The sequence below is a fragment of the Leucopleurus acutus genome (assembly GCF_964270905.1).
Source record: "Leucopleurus acutus genome assembly, chromosome: 3".
NCBI lineage: Eukaryota > Metazoa > Chordata > Mammalia > Artiodactyla > Delphinidae > Leucopleurus > Leucopleurus acutus.
In genome coordinates, this window is record NC_139145.1 from 93,045,998 (window position 1) to 93,063,934 (window position 17,937).

Genomic DNA, 17,937 nt, shown 5'->3' on the forward strand with positions numbered 1-17,937 from the left:
CTGTAATCCCGGTGGTACAATCAGGGTGGGTGAGATAACAAGATAACAAGTGGTTGAAACCTGGATATATTTTGAAGGTAGAGACAGGATATCCTAATGGATTGTGTATGAGATGTGAGAGAATTTAACTACAGAAGACCTCACCCAGGAAAAGTAAAGGAGAAACAAGAAACAAACAGATGAGGTTGTAAGACATCCAGTGAGAGAACTAGGAAAGAATATTGATTAGTTTTTGTTCTTCACCCCAGGTAGTGATGACAAAACCCATGACCCTTTCACATGTTAAAGAATATACCCTAACTAGAAAAACGGAGTACTCCACTCAGAGATGCCTCTGAAGCCAGACAAGTTGTTTCAAATTGATATATAGTAGAGTGAATCCACTTGGTTTTCTTTTCAAAATGTAAAGAGGAGTAGGCAAAAAAAAATACAGTAATACAATACAGTGCAAACCTTGAAGATGGATATCATCCAGAGTTACTGGCTGAAGACATTTTTGTGAAGCGATATTTTTCACAATAGCATCTATGTTTTATAGGTCAAAATAAAGAAGACATGTTTTGTCTTACACCATATTTAATGTCCTCTGTGTCTTGGAATGCCAAAACATCTCTCTTTGTGAATTGTCACCTCTGGCTGATGACAGCTTTATCCTGGTAGCAATGATTATTAAACAGATCTGCAACAGAGCCACAGAAGTGAACAAGGAGGTCAAGGGGAATGAAAACAAAGAATGAAGTAGAAGAGGTATAATATTAAATCTTACAGGAGAAGTACTTATTACCCTATAATTTTAATAAATACATATATTTAAAGGCAATGTTTTTTTTTCTCTTTTTAGAAAAATACATATAGACTTGCATGTGGCTAATTTACTTTTTCTCCTTCCTTTTTTCTTTCTGTTCCCGTAATCTAATTACCAATTGTATACTTTGCCAACAGCTCTCCCAGGGGAATAATTTAAAAAAAAACAAACTGCAAAACCCAGCACCCATCTGCTCTTTCATCCCTAGCACCGTTTTGATGATGTTTATAATTCCTTTTACAGTAATAAAGTATCTGCTCAGTGATTAATAATTCAAAATATAGTAAAAGAAAACCAAACAAATGGCTCAATGTAAGAAAGTGGAATAAGAAATAAGTTTGAACACAATGTAGTATCTGTCAAAATGAAGAAAAGCAACATGTTTTATGGGCAGAGCAACTGAGCTGTATATTTAAAAATCTAGTATCTAGTCAAGAATGGCAGTGGACATTTTTTCCTTCTGAAAAACCTGATTATATTACTGTTACATCATTTGTCTGATGTCTTATTAATTGAAAATTGCCTTCTAGTAGCTGCCTTCTACCCTGCTATTTCAACTACTGATTGTAGTTCTACTGGATTTGTGATATCATCGTGAAAGATGGATATAATTGGTCTCAATCCAAGACTCTCTTCTCAACCCCATCCACTCAAACCTCTTTAACTTTTCATGTTAAGCCTCTGCATTTTAAAGATGGAAAGAAGGATGCTCTCTGCAGCTTATCCACCAAATGCATCAACTGACACAATTATCTAACTGATCCACTTTTACTTTCAGCCACTAAATGCATTTCAAAAGAACCAGGAATGGAAATACCTCTTGCCTCTTCAGGCTTTCTATGGAGTTTAACTCTTTCCAATAATAAATCTCTGAAAGTGTGGGGGGGAAAACAATGATTCTACATGGCATCCTTGAGTATAAACTGAAAAACAACTGGAGCTAGTTTTGATAGAAAGTGAATGAAATTTCACATGGAGAGGACTTCGGGGATGCTAGCAATGTTCTGTTTCTTGACCTGGGTGGTGGTTCCATAGGAGTTTGTAGCTATTCTTTAAACTGTGTATGCTCTATGCATCTGTATGGATGATATATATCACAATAAAAAGTGATATTTCAAGGATTATTCCAGACCTCTGATTCTGTATTTATTACATGCTAGTCAATCCATCACTGTCAACTTTCCATATTAAAGAATATTTAACAGTGAAAAACCAGAAACTCTTCCATCTTAATCAAGATTTTTAATCAAGAATTAAGGACATTCATGATATATGTGTTATCACTAATGGATTAGAATAGGAAGCAGAGGCTGCAATTCTGCCCTCTCCTCACTATTTTCTTCTTATTATTTACTGATCATGGACAGAAACTCATTATGAAACAACCATTCCCTTTGAAGTCACAATAAAATAAAAGCAAAAGAAAACCAGACATTTACCTCGGGAGTACAATTACAATGATGCTATGTTTCTCTTTTAAATAATAAGAATTATTATTCAACCCAAATCTTAGGAATTTAAGTAAGTCTCTCTGCCACATATGAAGAAAACAGAAGTTAGGAAATTATTAAATCATATTCATATATTTTTCTCTTTTCTCTATTACATTCAGCTGAATTTAACTTTTTTACTATCTAGTAATTGACATTTTAGAAAGAACAATATAAAAATGGTCTTTAAATGTAGCTATTTTCACAAAAAACAAACTTAAGCATTTGTGTTGTTTATTCTTCCCCCTTTGGGGGAGTAATTCATGTCCAAAGAACATAATGGCCAGCCTTTTAAGACTGGTATGACTAAAAACAGTGAAATCACATACAGACATAAAAAGACTTTACCAGAAGTAGTGGGAAAATGCCATGTTGTTTAAAGACAATGACTGCTAATCTGTAAACTGATCATACTCATGTACTTTTTTTTTTTTTTTTTTTTTTTTTTGCCGTACACGGGCCTCTCACCATTGTGGCCTCTCCCGTTGCGGAGCACAGGCTCCGGACACGCAGGCTCAGCAGCCGTGGCTCACGGGCCCAGCTGCTCCGCGGCATGTGGGATCTTCCCGGACCGGGGCACGAACCTGTGTCCCCTGAATCGGCAGGCGGACTCTCAACCACTGCGCCACCAGGGAAGCCCTCATGTACTTTTTTTTAACTAATGAAAAAAGACTGCAAACTGTTTTAAAACTGTAAGAATGAACTCACTGTGATTAATTTCTCTCCATCTTCGAAGTGGGCAAACAAGGCAGCTAAATATTCAAAATGTAATTTTCTTTTTAAATGTTGCTTTAAAATGTTTTAAAATTTTTCCATGAAAAGTTATAAATATCTATACTGATTCCTGTAAATGCATGATGACATCATCCACATAAAATATTTCTTTAGGTCATGGCATTTTTCTCAGCGTTACATTATAATTTAAGGTAAGCCACATAATCGATTGCATTATAATGAATCACGCAGACCTTCAAACGACTTGTCTAATTTCACTTTGCAGTCTAAAAGTGCATATATAATTATGCTGTTTTCTATGTGTCTCTAATGTTTCTTCTGATAAACTCTAAATGTGGTTCAGCATCCTGCTCTCTTCGGTTGAGAAAAATATAAATAGCAAAAGAGAGTAGACTAGTTATTAAGGTACCGTTTACATTTTACTTAATTGACAAGAATACATTAAGTTACTTAAATTAACCCCTTACATTTTATGTTTTCATTTAATCACTTAGATGTTAGAAAGGAGAGAAGTATATATGTGTGTTGAAGTTATCATAAGGGCAAGCAGTATAAGATTAAACAATTTATTAATTTGGTTTAAAAATACAATACTTTCTGAAAGTTACTTGTTTCAGACACTGTGTTAGCCTCTGGAAAAACAAAGATGAATAGAAATGATGCTTACCTGGGGACTTCCCTGGTGACACATTGGTTAAGAACCCGTGCTCCCAATGCAGGGGGCCGAGGTTTAATCCCTGGTCAGGGAACTAGATCTCACATGCATGCTGCAACTAAGAGTTTGGCCACAACTAAGGAGCCCTCAAGCCGCAGCTAAGGAGGCCACTGCCACAACTAAGACCCAGCGCAACCAAATAAAGAAAGAAATATTAAAAAAAAAAAAGAAAGAAAAGAAATGATGCTTACCTGGCTTTTAATGGGGCAAATGGGGATGGCATTTTGGAAAGGAATGGAAGACAAATTATTGCAAGGCAATGTGAGAAGGCCTATAATATTTATAGAAGCAAATTCAACATGTTGTGTGGTACTGGGGGATGAAGCAAGGGGCTGGTGGAAGAGGAGGAAAACCTTCTAAAATACATAATAATTAGTGAATTCTTATAGGGAGTAAGAAAGTGAAGGCCTATAAAGGAAGGACAGTCCATCTGTATCTCCCACATATCCCTGGAGAGGGAGAAGAGGTATGGTGTGACATTGGCTTCAACTCTAGGTACGTAGAAAGCTGTGAATGCAGCCAGGCTATTATGAGTCTGTGGGCTAGAGTGAAGGCAACAAGGGCACAAGAAGGAAAAAACAGCTTGCTCTTTCTTATCATTCAGGATTCAGCTTCCCTGTGGGGTGAGTGGCCTTCCCTCCCCACCCAGTACAGTATCACACTGCTCTGTCACTACTCCCTGCCTTGGCCTATTCATAGTGAACATTATCCCTTGTTTAAGTTGTTCATTGTTCACCCTCCTCACAAGACGGTAAGTTTCCAGAGAGCAGGGAGGTGTATTTCTAGCCCCTAGAATAATGCCTGGCATACAGTAGGCACTTGATAATAAACTGGAGGAATTAAATCAGCAAGAAAAGAGAAAGGAAAAGGATACAGGAGGACACGAAGAGTGGTCCACATAAAAAATGGACAGGAAAAGAGAATAATTACAATAAACCACTGTCTCAAATGTTCCCCATGCACCAATCCCCTCAGCTGCCCCAGAAGACATTCCCTACCAAAAACTTCAAAAAAAAACACTTTGAAGCCACCAGGCCTGCCACATATTCTACATATTGCAAAAGCTTGTCAGGTTGAAAGCCAGAACATCAATTGCATTTTACATATATTGCTATTTCAACTGAAAAGTGAAAAAAATACATCCTTAATGGGGAATATTATGAGAGCTCATTCAAATAAGTAGGTTTTTCAACATAAACTATTAATCTGTTCAATAATCATATCTGTTAGAAAGTAATGGAATACTATTGTGTGAACCACAAGTTCAAATTCCTATCCCGAGCACTTAAATTTTTTTCACAAACATCACTATATTAATCTGCCTTTTTTGCATTTACTGCTGCTATATTCAAAAATTCAATCTCTTAGACAAATGGCAATTCAAGAGCACAATTCAAGTGATATATATATTATTCCTTTTGACTACAAACGTATATTTGCCCATTCAGTTTTTCTTTTTCATTCAAATTTTGCAACAGCTGTTACATGATATATTTCTGAATACAAAATACACACTCTGCTTTCTCAACTACTATAATATACAGGAATTTCTACCACCTCTCATCTTCTCTGAAACACTTATAATATATTATAAATTTAAATTAAATCACACAGAAGTTATTTATGCTACTTTCTTTGACTTAACTTGAATATGTTAATTGTATTCAATGTATCTTGCAGGTTAAAAGTAAAATGTCACGAGCCTCATTATTTAAATTCCATAAAAGAAAACCATCTTTGCTGAAATATTTTGACATATACAAGGAAACACTGTACCTAGTGTTACTCATCAGCAAAAATTAAATATCTTTTGGTATTATAATTCCCTCAACATTTGGGGGATTCTTCCAGTTTTGGTACACTTTTTTTCTATTCCATCTTTAGATGTGTGAATCCTATAAAGAGATAAGATGAAATTAAAAGGAAAAAATTAGGAATACTCTTGTTTATAAAGAATCCCCTTTGAACAATTTAGAGATTCAATTCCAATAACAATCAAGTTTTTTTAGCTTGACAACCCAGCGACCACCAAAGACAGAGACCACAACAATGCTCATTACTCTTTAATGAGTTGGCAGCTGAGTAAATTTCTTTAAGTGTACCCAAGTCCCATTCTCCGGGAAGAGATGATTATTGGTCACTGCTTAGTTTGTATGTTTTTACTGAAGCCAATATGCACACCACCGAAGAGAAGGGGCCAGCTGTGTGACCCTGACATGTCTTATAAACCTGGAAACTGTCACCCACTAAACAGGCCATTGTGAGGGCTAGATGTGGCAATACATATAAGAATGGCTTGAAAACTGTAAAATGCCATATACATGCAAGATTCATATTACTACCAGTAATGGCTAAAAAAAAAAGTGAAGTCATTGATTTCTCTCTTTCCCTTCTATGGAAGATTTGAACCACAGGGGAAAAAAAAACAGACTGAAAAATAAACCCAAATGGTCCCTTGCACCAGTGTCTGTATACAATACACACAGCAGTAAATGCACAGGAAGTAGATAGATACCATCTTCTCATGCCTGGGTTATTGTAATTGCCTCCTAACTTATCTCCCTGCTTCTGCCCTTGCCACCTTATAATCTGTTCTCAATACACAGCAATCATAGCAAGCCTTTGAAGCTAAAGTAGTCCATGTCACTCCCCTGCCTAACACCTCCTGCAGCTTCTCATTTGGGTCAGAGTAAAAAAAGCAAGAGTCCTTTCACTGGCATGCAAGGCCCTACAAAACCAGCCTCTTAGTCCCCTACCCCACACTGGCCCCTTGCTGTTCTTTACACAGCACGTTCCCACTTCAGGGTCTCCGTACTTGCTGTTTCCTCTGCCTAGAATATTGTCGCTCCTTGTAGCCAAGTGGTTTCCTCTCTTGATCACCTTCAGTCTCTGTTCAATTGTCACCTTCTCTGTGAGGTCTTCACTGACCTCCACATTTTAAATTGCAACCTCCCTGTGCTCCTAGCCTCCCCCACCTCCCTTTACTACTCCAAAATACTTAGCCTCATTACAGTATTTTAGTAACAGTGTTTAATCTCTGACTATAAGCTCTATGCGAGCAGGGATTTTTGTATATTTTGTTCACCATTATACCTCCAATAGCTAGCTCAGGACATAGCAGGACATCAGTAAATATTTGTTAAATTAATAGATACGCAACTTTCACATCATAAATATATGTGAGCCACCTGTAAACTACTACAATATTATAGCAAACTTTATTAAACTCAGGTTCAAGCCAAATGTTCCAAAAAGAAGGGGAAAAGATTATACAAATAATGCAGAAAGAAAATGAGATTTTTCTCTTTTTAAAAATCATCACAAAGGAAAAACACCAAATCATGCCTAGTGAATCAATAAACTGATTAAACTCAGAAGAGTTCCAACGTATTCATAAAATCTTTCATTTAACCAAATACTCAATGTAAAATGAAAGAACATATTTCAAGTCCATCTTTGACTAAAATTTTCAAATATGAAAATGGGAACCATTTAAGGTCGAACACATTCAATAATTAAATTAATTATATATGCCTTTGATTCTCCTCTACATGGAATCAGAATTGTCACTAAAACAAGTAGGAGATACCAATACCTCTGCGTTTTGGTCCCACAAACACATAAACACATAAAAACAAAGTTTGTATTTTGGCCATTCTATTATAACAGCTTATTGGACAATCACAAATAGCTCAATGTAGGATCTGTTGCCAGAAAACGTGCGTCTCTGGGGGACAGGAGTAGGATGCCACCTTGGTAGTTCTGAGCTCCACTCATCAGAATGTGAAGAAGCCAAACCTCTAGATGCCTTTCAAGTATTGATGGCAAATGAATCAAATACTTAAAACAAAAAACTTATTTCTTCTAGGAAATCAAAATCTTGCAAACAAGATCTGGCAAAATTATGATTTTTACAGTAGCTGTTTCAGGATTAAGCTTATTGAATCCTGGTGTCTAACATACTTTTATGCCATTTTATTTAAATGGCCACATCAAAACAGAAAAGTAGAGCTTTCATTCATACGATGTTTGATCCTGACAATGCGTTCATTCCCTCTCCCAATATCCTGTAGCACTGATGATCTTTATAAAACAAGCTTTTGTACTTTATTTCTTGTATGTCCATATTATTTCTACACAAGAGCTCCTTGAGGGTAGAAATCCTCAATTAATAAATAATTTGACAAGGATGAATCCCTGTTTATAATATCATCAAAGAAAAACAAGCTAAAATGTTTATAAATAATGGGAAGCAAAGCTGTAGGCACTGGCAGGATATAACGTGTGGGGCCTCTACATTCCCCCAACCAATAGCAGGTAAATAGGACTTCCGGAAAAGATATGATCCCTACAAAATTTGCCTTTAGAGTCCTCAGCTTCTCCTTTATTCACCTTCTCTCCTTCTTCTATAGTCCAATGCATTGGTTGCTATTTTGTTGTCACACTAATTGACATTTTCAGGTACTGACTAAAAATGAAGTTGCTCAATTTTTTCATAGACTTTTCTTTTAATCTTTCTAATAATACAGTTGATGAGACAGTATTACTTTCATTTTACAGATGAGGAACCAGTGGTCTAAGTGAAGTTATGTAACTTTAACTTGTTCAGTGACATAATGTCTCAGAGAAAAGGCTTAATCTCAGGACTGACTCAAAGCCTATGTTCCTAGTTCCTTACCTGGTCTGTCTCCTGTTTGTCTAGAGTTGATTATGTGCCCAGTTGTGCAGTTTATACACTTTCATGTGAATGAGCTTCCCATGACTTATCGCTGCAACCAGTTCTTGCAAGGAAGCTGGTATCTAATTACAGAATAAAGGGCAGTATATAAGAATAAAAGAAAATGGGGATAATATTTGGGAAAAAGAGAACATGCAAGCCCCTGAAAATACACCAGACTAGCTTGGCCTTATCCTAGGTGTGAGCATGGGTTAGTGCTGGGCCTGCATTGAGAGGATGCTAGCTCCAATAATATTTTAGTATTCTTGTTAGAAAGGAATTACTGTGTATCCCCCAAATAATTAACACAGCGATAGACACAAAGTAGAACTCAAATGCCAGGACACAGAAAAGTTTGGAAAGTTGTGATCGTGGCTAAATTTGATCATTTCCCAATTTTTCAAGCTACAAAGAACCACAAAAGAAGTAGAGGGAACAGCCTGAGACCATCTTTAAAGCCTGGGTTTCAATGGAATGTAGGACTCTGGTACCTCTGGTTACTAAGGTGATAAGATGAAAACATAGAGCATGTCACAGGAAAGGCAAATGGCTGGAGGAAGGTGAAGTGTGTATGACAGGGAGAGAGAGAGAGAGTTCTAATTAAAAAATGATAATACCATAACAGAATGCCAAGAAATTCATTTAGCATCTTAACAAACTTTAAAAATTGTACAACATGAGCACAGCAGTTTTTTCTAGTTAAAGTAAATACTGTATGGGAAAAGAGTTATTATTGTTAGATATTTACTGTGTGCCAACAATGTTATCCAGGGAAATAACACAAACTACATCCACAGGGCTTAAAAATGGTATGAAATACAGTTGAATTATTCATAACATCACAATACAAACAATTACTCTTAGCTGTTGATAAATATATTTCTACTCCACACACATATATGTGCATGTTTGGGTAACTATAGGCATACCTTGTTTTACTGTGATTAGCGAATAATTTTTTACAAATTGAAAGTCTGTGGCAACCCTGCATCCAGCAAGTCTATCAGCACCATTTTTCCAACAGCATTTGCTTACTTCATGTCTCTGTGTCACATTTCATAATTCTTGCAACATCTCAAACTTTTTCATTATTATTATATTTGTTATGATGATCTATGATCAGTGATCTTTAACTTACTATTGCAAAAATATTACGACTCACTGACGAATCAGATGATGGTTAGCATATTTTAGCAATATAGTATTTTTAAATTATGTACATTTTTTAGACATAATGCTATTGCACACTTAACAGACTGCAGTAAAGTATAAACATATCTTTTGTATGCACTAGGAAACAAAAAAATTGGTGTGACTCCATTGATTGCGATATTCACTTTACTGTGGTGGTCTGGAACTGAATCTGCAGTATCTTTGAGGTATGCCTGTACTTATAAATAATTCAAGCTAATTTCCCAAAGATTTAATCCATGTTGAAATGTGTCCTTTAAAAAGCCGATGGCACACTTTGTAAAAAAGAGCTTAGTAATGAAGAGTCATGCTTAAAAAGATGTGCATATGAAACTACATTTTTCTTTCTCACATTATTTCTGCATTTCCTTTTTTATTTTATTTTTTTGCGGTATGCGGGCCTCTCACTGTTGTGGCCTCTCCCGTTGCGGAGCATAGGCTCTGGATGCGCAGGCTCAGCGGCCATGGCTCACGGGCCCAGCCGCTCCACGGCATGTGGGATCTTCCCGGACTGGGGCACGAACCCGTGTCCCCTGCATCAGCAGGAAGACTCTCAACCACTGCGCCACCAGGGAAGCCCTATTTCTGCATTTTCGAAACTGAATAATAAGCATGATATTTTTAACAAGATAATTTTCACTTTCTTTGCATATAATAAAAATGTCAGAATCTTAATTTTTCATGCCTACATGATGGATTACAAGGTTATAAAAATGTATTCAAAATAAAGGTTTTCATGAGGTTTATAATAAAATGATTAGCAGAAATGAAAACAAGATTAGAAGCCAAAAGAACTGGGTTCTAGTCCAGACTCTACTTCAAACTAGTTATGTGACCTTGATCTAATTGAAGAATATCAAACCTATGTCTTCCAACAGCCCAAATCCCAGAGCTGACATGGAAGTTGAAACTTATCCATCCCTGGGCTAGTAAGTTAACTGCTGTGAACTTTGTATTCTGAACTATAAATCAAGAGAGTTGGCTTCTGAGTTACTGTGCAACCCTAAGACGCTCAGATACCCAAAAAGCCAGAGTCAGAGATCTAACATCTGTTAAAAGCACTGTTCCTACTAAATCTGTGAGACTCCTTTAACCACACACCCACATCTTTTTCAAAGCAAAAATGCTTAATTTGACATGTACTGTAATATTCTTAATTAACAGAAGAAGAATACCATTCAGTAATACAGACAACATAACAGGGGAAACAGACACGGGCTACATTCTTAGCAACCTAGGTATTTGATGGTGTCAAATAACCAGTTAGAATGTTGACTGACTAAGATGATTTAAATGCTCCTTATGATGTGAATCTGATTTCTAGTATTATCAAATCTCCTGTAAAGACCTCTACCACTCAAGCTTAATGATCAGGACTTTCTAGGGTATCTTCAATTCAGAGGAATTTCAGGTAATAGGAGAGTAACGGAGAAGAAGAGACAAGTAGTTATGAGTCTGTATCTAAAAATACCCGGAAAAAGTCAATAAAGCATAATAACGGTGGCCCAAGAACACATTTCAGTGCTGATGCCGACGTACCACACCTTGTATAAAGTACTGAGGTTCAGTACAGTGACAAATTAAGCCACAAACCAGCAGATACTGCAGTTCTTCAACAGAAAGGTCTAGCCAATTGCTAAAAACTATCTCACTCTAATGACTTCAACCTTCCTGTAGTAAAAGACAAAGAAAGAATATATAAGATTATATTACTCTGGGCTTCCCTGGTGGCGCAGTGATTAAGAATCTGCCTGCCAATGCAGGGAACACGGGTTTGAGCCCTGGTCCAGGAAGATCCCACATGCCGCGGAGCAACTAAGCCTGTGTGCCACAACTACTGAGCCTGTGCTCTAGAGACCGTGAGCCACAACTACTGAGCCCACTAGCCACAACTACTGAAGCTTGGGCGCCTAGAGCCCGTGCTCCACAACAAGACAAGCCACTGCAATGAGAAGTCCGCACACCGCAACGAAGAGTAGCCTCCGCTCGCCGCAACTAGAGAAAGCCCGCACGCAGCAACAAAGACCCAGTGCAGCCAAAAATTAATTAATTAATTAAATTTTTTTTTTAAAAAAGAATGAATGCCAGCCACACAACTATGACAGTCACACCAGTGCATGCCAGCTAGATCTAAGCCCTGGTTACAGATAGAAATATTTACCTAATAGATTGAAAGAAATTTATGTATATTGTTAGATTAGTTTAATATTGACCTAGTATAATTCCAGAGCCCAGAAAGAGGGACTAATCAATCCTTTCCAGGTTCTGAGATTTCTAAAGGTTATATGCATATGAACAGTCTGTATACATTTGAATAAAAGATAAGGTATATTCAGAATTATTTCTCACAAGTACAATTTTCTAAAAACAAAAAACTCCTATCTGCTAATTTGGGGCTGTTTAATTTAAAGACTACATATTAAAGATCCAAAAGGGGGCAGCTGTTTATATGAATATATTCTGAAATATATGTCCAAAATTTAGCTACTTTACATATTAAGTATAACCATTTAAAGATTAGTTTTTTGGGGTTTTTTTTCATGAAATACAGAAACATCAGCCTAAATTGGAGTACCTGGAAAATGTTTTGTACGTATGACTCTTAGCTAAATTTGGAGTACCCAAGCTCTATCACAAGGATCTCATCTTCACATTACTAATAACTTACCATTACTGAGTGCTTAGCATGTGCTAAGGTCTTTGAATTGTTATATATCATTGAGTCTTTAAAATAACTCTGTGAGGTATGAACTCCTCATTTGTAAATGCAGTTGATTTAGTCATATATTTATATTTTAAGCCTAGGTTGAGGGCCGTATCTACATTGGAGATTACATAGCTTCATTCACTTTTTTTTCTCTTTTAAATAAAAAGCAAACAAAGAAATGACCAACAATCAAGGCCACAGCTGAAGTCAGCATGTATTCAGCTCCAAACCCAACCATTTGCATTTCCGTTTCCATTTACCACAAACTAGGGAACAAAATTTACTGAGCACTTTCCATATGCCAGACATTGTTAGACACGATTCAATCTCATGTAACCCTCACCACCACGCTAAGACAGGTATCTCTAGCCCCATTTAACGATGAGAAAACCGAAGCTCAGAGAGGCTAAGTTATTTACACTAGGTAGTCAGAGAACAGATAGTAAATTACAGCTCTGATACTGAAGTCAGTGTTCCCCAGGTTGTACTCCGTGGTTTCTACAGCACAGACACAACCGATATTCAAAGTCATGACCAGACGCCATCAAGACAAGGTAAATGTAGAGTCAATAAAATACATCCAAGAAGTAAGGGAAATAAATAGAACATTTTAGAAAAAAATTGAGAACAGTTTCAAAAGAAAAAATTAAAATTAGTATGATGTAAAGTTTTACTATACAATAAACTTTCTTTTTTAAATCTAAATTATTCAGTGTAGTCTGAGTGGTTTTTACATTAAATTCATAGTGACCTTCAAAAGATATTGTAATTTATATTTTATATTCCATTGGAATCTTAGCTATAGAAAAGTATGCTTCATGAAAACAAACTTGGGATATTTCAAATTTATAGACATTTTCTAAAAGTAATAATATTTATTTAAAATGTTCATTATTCATATTAAGATATAATTTAAAATAAAAGGGAAAAAGAATTATAGAATATGATCAGGAATGTGTCATAAAACAAGTTTACTAATATTTTAACTTCTTTTATTTTCCAAGGATCATAATGTCTCCACATACTTATATTATCATCCCAGGGATTAACAGCTGGCTTGTTGAAAGAGGATAGAAAAGAGAAGAATAGAATGGTTCTTGACTTTTATTCCTTTTGTAATGAATTCCAACCAAACAAGCTGCCTCAGAACATTTTAAATTATCAAGTGATATACTTAAACTGAAAATATTTCTTAGCATACTTTTCTTTTAAAAGTAGTAAAAATTAGGGACATTAAAAGGAAAAATTTTCATGACTGGCTTAGAAAAGCATCTATATGTCACTGTCTTCTTAAATTCAGGTTACTCATCACATTCCTTCAATACCAACATCAAAGAAAAAAGATGAGGAGAAACTAATTTTAAGTATGTCAAGACAGAATACTTTCTGTTAAAGTCCTTGAATTTCCTAATCCAGCAGAGGAAAAGAGGTCTGAGGTCTGTGTTTTCCATTCCAGTGTAAAACCTGTCAAGGAGCATAGGATTACTAGCTAGAACATTTAGAAACAAATTTGTATCCTTAAAGATTGCAGTCCCAACAGAATGCTAATCCCATTACCTCAGGGTAAAGGCTTGAGGTTGACTCTTTAAATGGATTGTAAGTGGTAGGCAATCGCTGGTGCATCTCAAATATGTTCTCTAGAGAGGGCACATAGCATAGAGGGCATAGTGCCCTCAAAGGTTTTTTTTCCTCTCAAAATTAAAAAAAATAATAAAAACTTATAGAATCATATAAGCTCCTCATGTTTTATACCAAATCCACCAACAAAACAATTTAATTATTAATTATGGTAAACTATAAACAATGAGAGGATCTTGGACATCCATTCCTTCTTAGTCTCTTATATCAGAAAGCTAAAACAATACCTATAGAGGGACATTATTTGTTTAGGAAGAAAATTTCTCATTCTACATACAAACTTAGCTTAAAAGTTATTCTAATTTACAGGAAAGTGTGCAGTACCAAGTTTTCAAGTAAAAATACATACCTACTGGGATAGACTTTAAATAACTTTAAACAAAATTTTATGTCATTATATAGATTATAATAAATACATTCACAGAGATTTAGTAAAAATAATAGTGATAACAGCAACTAACATTTTTTGAGCTCCTACTCTGTAACAATCAATTTGCAAACATTGTATACTTATCCTCATTTCAAGTTGTGGAAAATAAGGCTTTATTGGATTAGGTAATTTATCCAAAACTACAATGCCAGAAAGTGGTAGAGTCAGCATTCAAACCCAGTTTTACAATGCACAAATAACTTGCATAAACAATCTCATATATGTCTCATAATACTGTAATGCTAGAAAGTAGTATTATTCTCATATGTACTCTTATTACCTGTGGTGAAATTGAGACTCAAAGAGGTTCCATGACTTGGCCAAGTTCACACAGCCTGTTCTCCTGGAGCTTGAACTCCAGGCCAGTGCCTCAAAAATAAACATTAAATGGTCTTTCCAGCACAGAATGCTGACATTAAAATATGGTATTCGACATGTGATCTCATACACAGGCAAACAGTAAATGGTCAGGTTCTTATAAAGATTGCTGTTGATTCTCTTCTGAGTCTGTTCTCCTGAACTATTAATAATATATTTGATTTGGATAATATTTAATTTCCCACCCAAAGCGTAGATCTAAAACTTGCAATATTGAAGGAAAGATGACTTTATTAGAGAATCCGAAACCAACGGTACCTAGGGAGATCCACTACCCAAAATTTCTTCTAAGGAGTTCAGTAAGGAAATGTTTGATTTTGAAAACAAAACTATTAGCCATTTAATGCATATACTTGAAAATGGTTTAAATTAGATTCTTTCTCTTTCTGTTAACTTACACAAGAGGCTGACATGTTACAGGCTGGGAGCCTACAGGGCTGACACTGAGCACCGATGCTCAGGTACAAAAGGCACTTGCTCTCCAGCTGCCAAGTCTCTTGCATCTTAAGATACCCTCACAGGTCTGTCCTCAAATTGGGACCTATATCAGTAGTGGATGATTTCCTATTTCCTGACCATTCAGCATCCTGCAGGGTCTCTGGAAGTCTAATTAGGCATCTGGACATGGGTTTTTAGATCTAGCAACAATATGCTAACTACATGGGTTATAACACAAAAATGTTTGTATAGAGAGAATCCTTATTCCAGAAAGTTTACATTTCGTAAAAAAAAAAAAAAGGTGAAAAGAGCTCATGAATTTTTAAGTGATTTATTTCTGCTCTCATAAAACTAATTAGGAAACACTGTCACCTGTATTTAACATTGCTTTGAACCCTCATTCTTTCCCTCACTGGAAAAAAAAAAAAAAATAGCATGTATTAAGTAGGAAGCACAAAACTTTTCACAGAATTGTTATAGTAAAAGAATAAAAAGGATAACAGGAAAAGTAACTAGATGCCAGCTATCACAGTTATACATGGTACCAATTAATTATACTAAGCTTTTTAATATTGTCAGTGTTGGGAAAATATTTAAAGACAAAAACTTAGGGATTCTATATTTGGTGTGAGGGAGTTTAAATACATGACTATTGGGCTTCCCTGGTGGCGCAGTGGTTGAGAGTCCGCCTGCCGATGCAGGGGACGCGGTTTCATGCCCCGGTCCGGGAAGATCCCACATGCCGCAGAGTGGCTGGGCCCGTAAGCCATGGCTGCTGGGCCTGCGCGTCCGGAGCCTGTGCTCCGCAACGGGAGAGGCCGCAACAGTGAAAGGCCCGCGTACCGCAAAATAAATAAATACATGACTATTTATTTCAGTGACTATTACAAATAAAAACATCCATTTGTACAGAGGATGAATAAAATAAGGCAACAGAGCTATAAAGTTTTGACTGGATTCATTATAAAATTCTATTCTCCATAGGTTTATTAAAATGTTACATGAATAAATACTACAGATTTACAGATGTGTGCAGAACCCTCCTCCTATGGAATATCTATTTGGTTTCATATACTATGCTCATGAACACCTGCTTCTTATTTTCCTAAATATTTATGAATAACATAGTCTTTAACTCAACAGCATTGTTCCTGGCATAGCTCTTCTTCCAGATACAGCATCAGGTATGGTCTTGAATTAAGGATCAAGTAGCATCCTCAGTGCTGCTTCCCTAAGCCATCTGCTAATTTTGTGGGGTTTTTAATCAAATGTCATTTTAAATGTTTCCATTTCCAGTGCTCCTCACCACAATAAAAGTATTAAGTAAAATTAACGTAATGCTTAGTAAACTAGAAACACACAAAAAAGGTAAAATAATGAAAGTTTAAGTGTATTTCTCCTTAATAGAGAAGGGGGCAGAACTGATATATTCTTCATGGTAAGAGTCTATTTGAGACACAGTTAATCCGTTTCTGTGGCTGGATTATCACAAGGTCAAACTCTGCTTTATAAAATATACATGAGAATAGGTCTATTAAAAGTTAATAAGCATGGGATGTAAGGGTTTATAGTAAACTTAAACTCAGAACCACCAGAGTTTAGAGTTCCATTCCGGGTCATTTCCCATTTCTTTCTTCATACTCATTTTTGGAAAAAATGCCCACAGGAAAGAAATGATCTAAACTATAATTCTTAGTCAAGTATGCCCTAAGATTACTTGATTTTAACTGCTCACCCTGACCGTAGTTTGACACCTGCTCCAATGTTCCTTCCAGGAATCAAGTCACAGATGCAAGAAAGCCTGAACCATCTAGTTGCTCAGTCTTTCATGTCTAATTATTTCCCACACATGAAAGTCAGACACTTAAAATGAAACCTATTAAGGATAAAAAATATTTTAAACTCTGATTTAATTTTTTTTAATGTGGGGTATAATATATCCCTAATCCCTACTTTGTTTTTAAAAATATTTTTTAAAAAATTATCTTGTAACTTTTTTTCCTTAAAGTTTAGTAAGACTTTACAGCAATTTGTGACTCTATTTCAACTAAAGTGTTGCTAAAGAAACATTGTTATTTTATTCTCATCTATAACAACCTGTGATACTCTTAAAATTCCCTCCTTTGGTGATAAAACTTTAGAATGTGACAGAGTTTATTTTTGTGTATGCTGTTAGGGAGTGTTCTTATTTCATTCTTCTACATGTAGCTGTCCAGGTTTCCCAGCACCATTTATTGAAGAGACTGTCTTCTCTCCACTGTATATCCTTGCCTCCTTTGTCATAGACTAGTTGACCATAGGTGCGTGAACTTATCTCTGTGCTTTCTATCCTGTTCCATTGATCTATATTTCTGTTTTTGTGCCAGTACCATACTGTCTTCATTACTGTACCTTTGTAGTATAGTCTGAAGTCAGGGAACCTGATTCCTCCAGCTCCATTTTTTACCATCAACACTGTTTTGGCTATTCAGGGTCTTTTATGTCTCCATACAAATTTTAAGATTGTTTGTTCTAGTTCTGTAAAAAATGCCATTGGTAATTTGATAGGGATTGCATTGAATCTGTAGATTGCTTTGGGTAGTATAGTCATTTTCACAATATTGATTCTTCCAATCCAAGAACATGGTATATATCTCCATCAGCTGGTATCATCTTTAATTTCTTTCATCAGTGTCTTATAGTTTTCTGCATAC

General features: G+C 35.9%; 1 protein-coding gene across 4 annotated transcripts in view; it reads right to left on the reverse strand.

The window, feature by feature from the left end:
• The window catches only part of PAM (peptidylglycine alpha-amidating monooxygenase), a 284,680-nt gene that overhangs the window by 185,752 nt on the left and 80,991 nt on the right, over positions 1–17,937 (reverse strand). The window contains exon 3 of one of the 4 annotated variants that reach the window (XM_082836777.1): positions 570–679. The exons of the other annotated variants lie outside the window; for them this stretch is intronic. The gene's annotated coding sequence lies outside the window, so the exon portion shown is untranslated. The remainder of the gene's footprint in view (positions 1–569; positions 680–17,937) is intronic. 4 annotated transcript variants of the gene reach the window in all.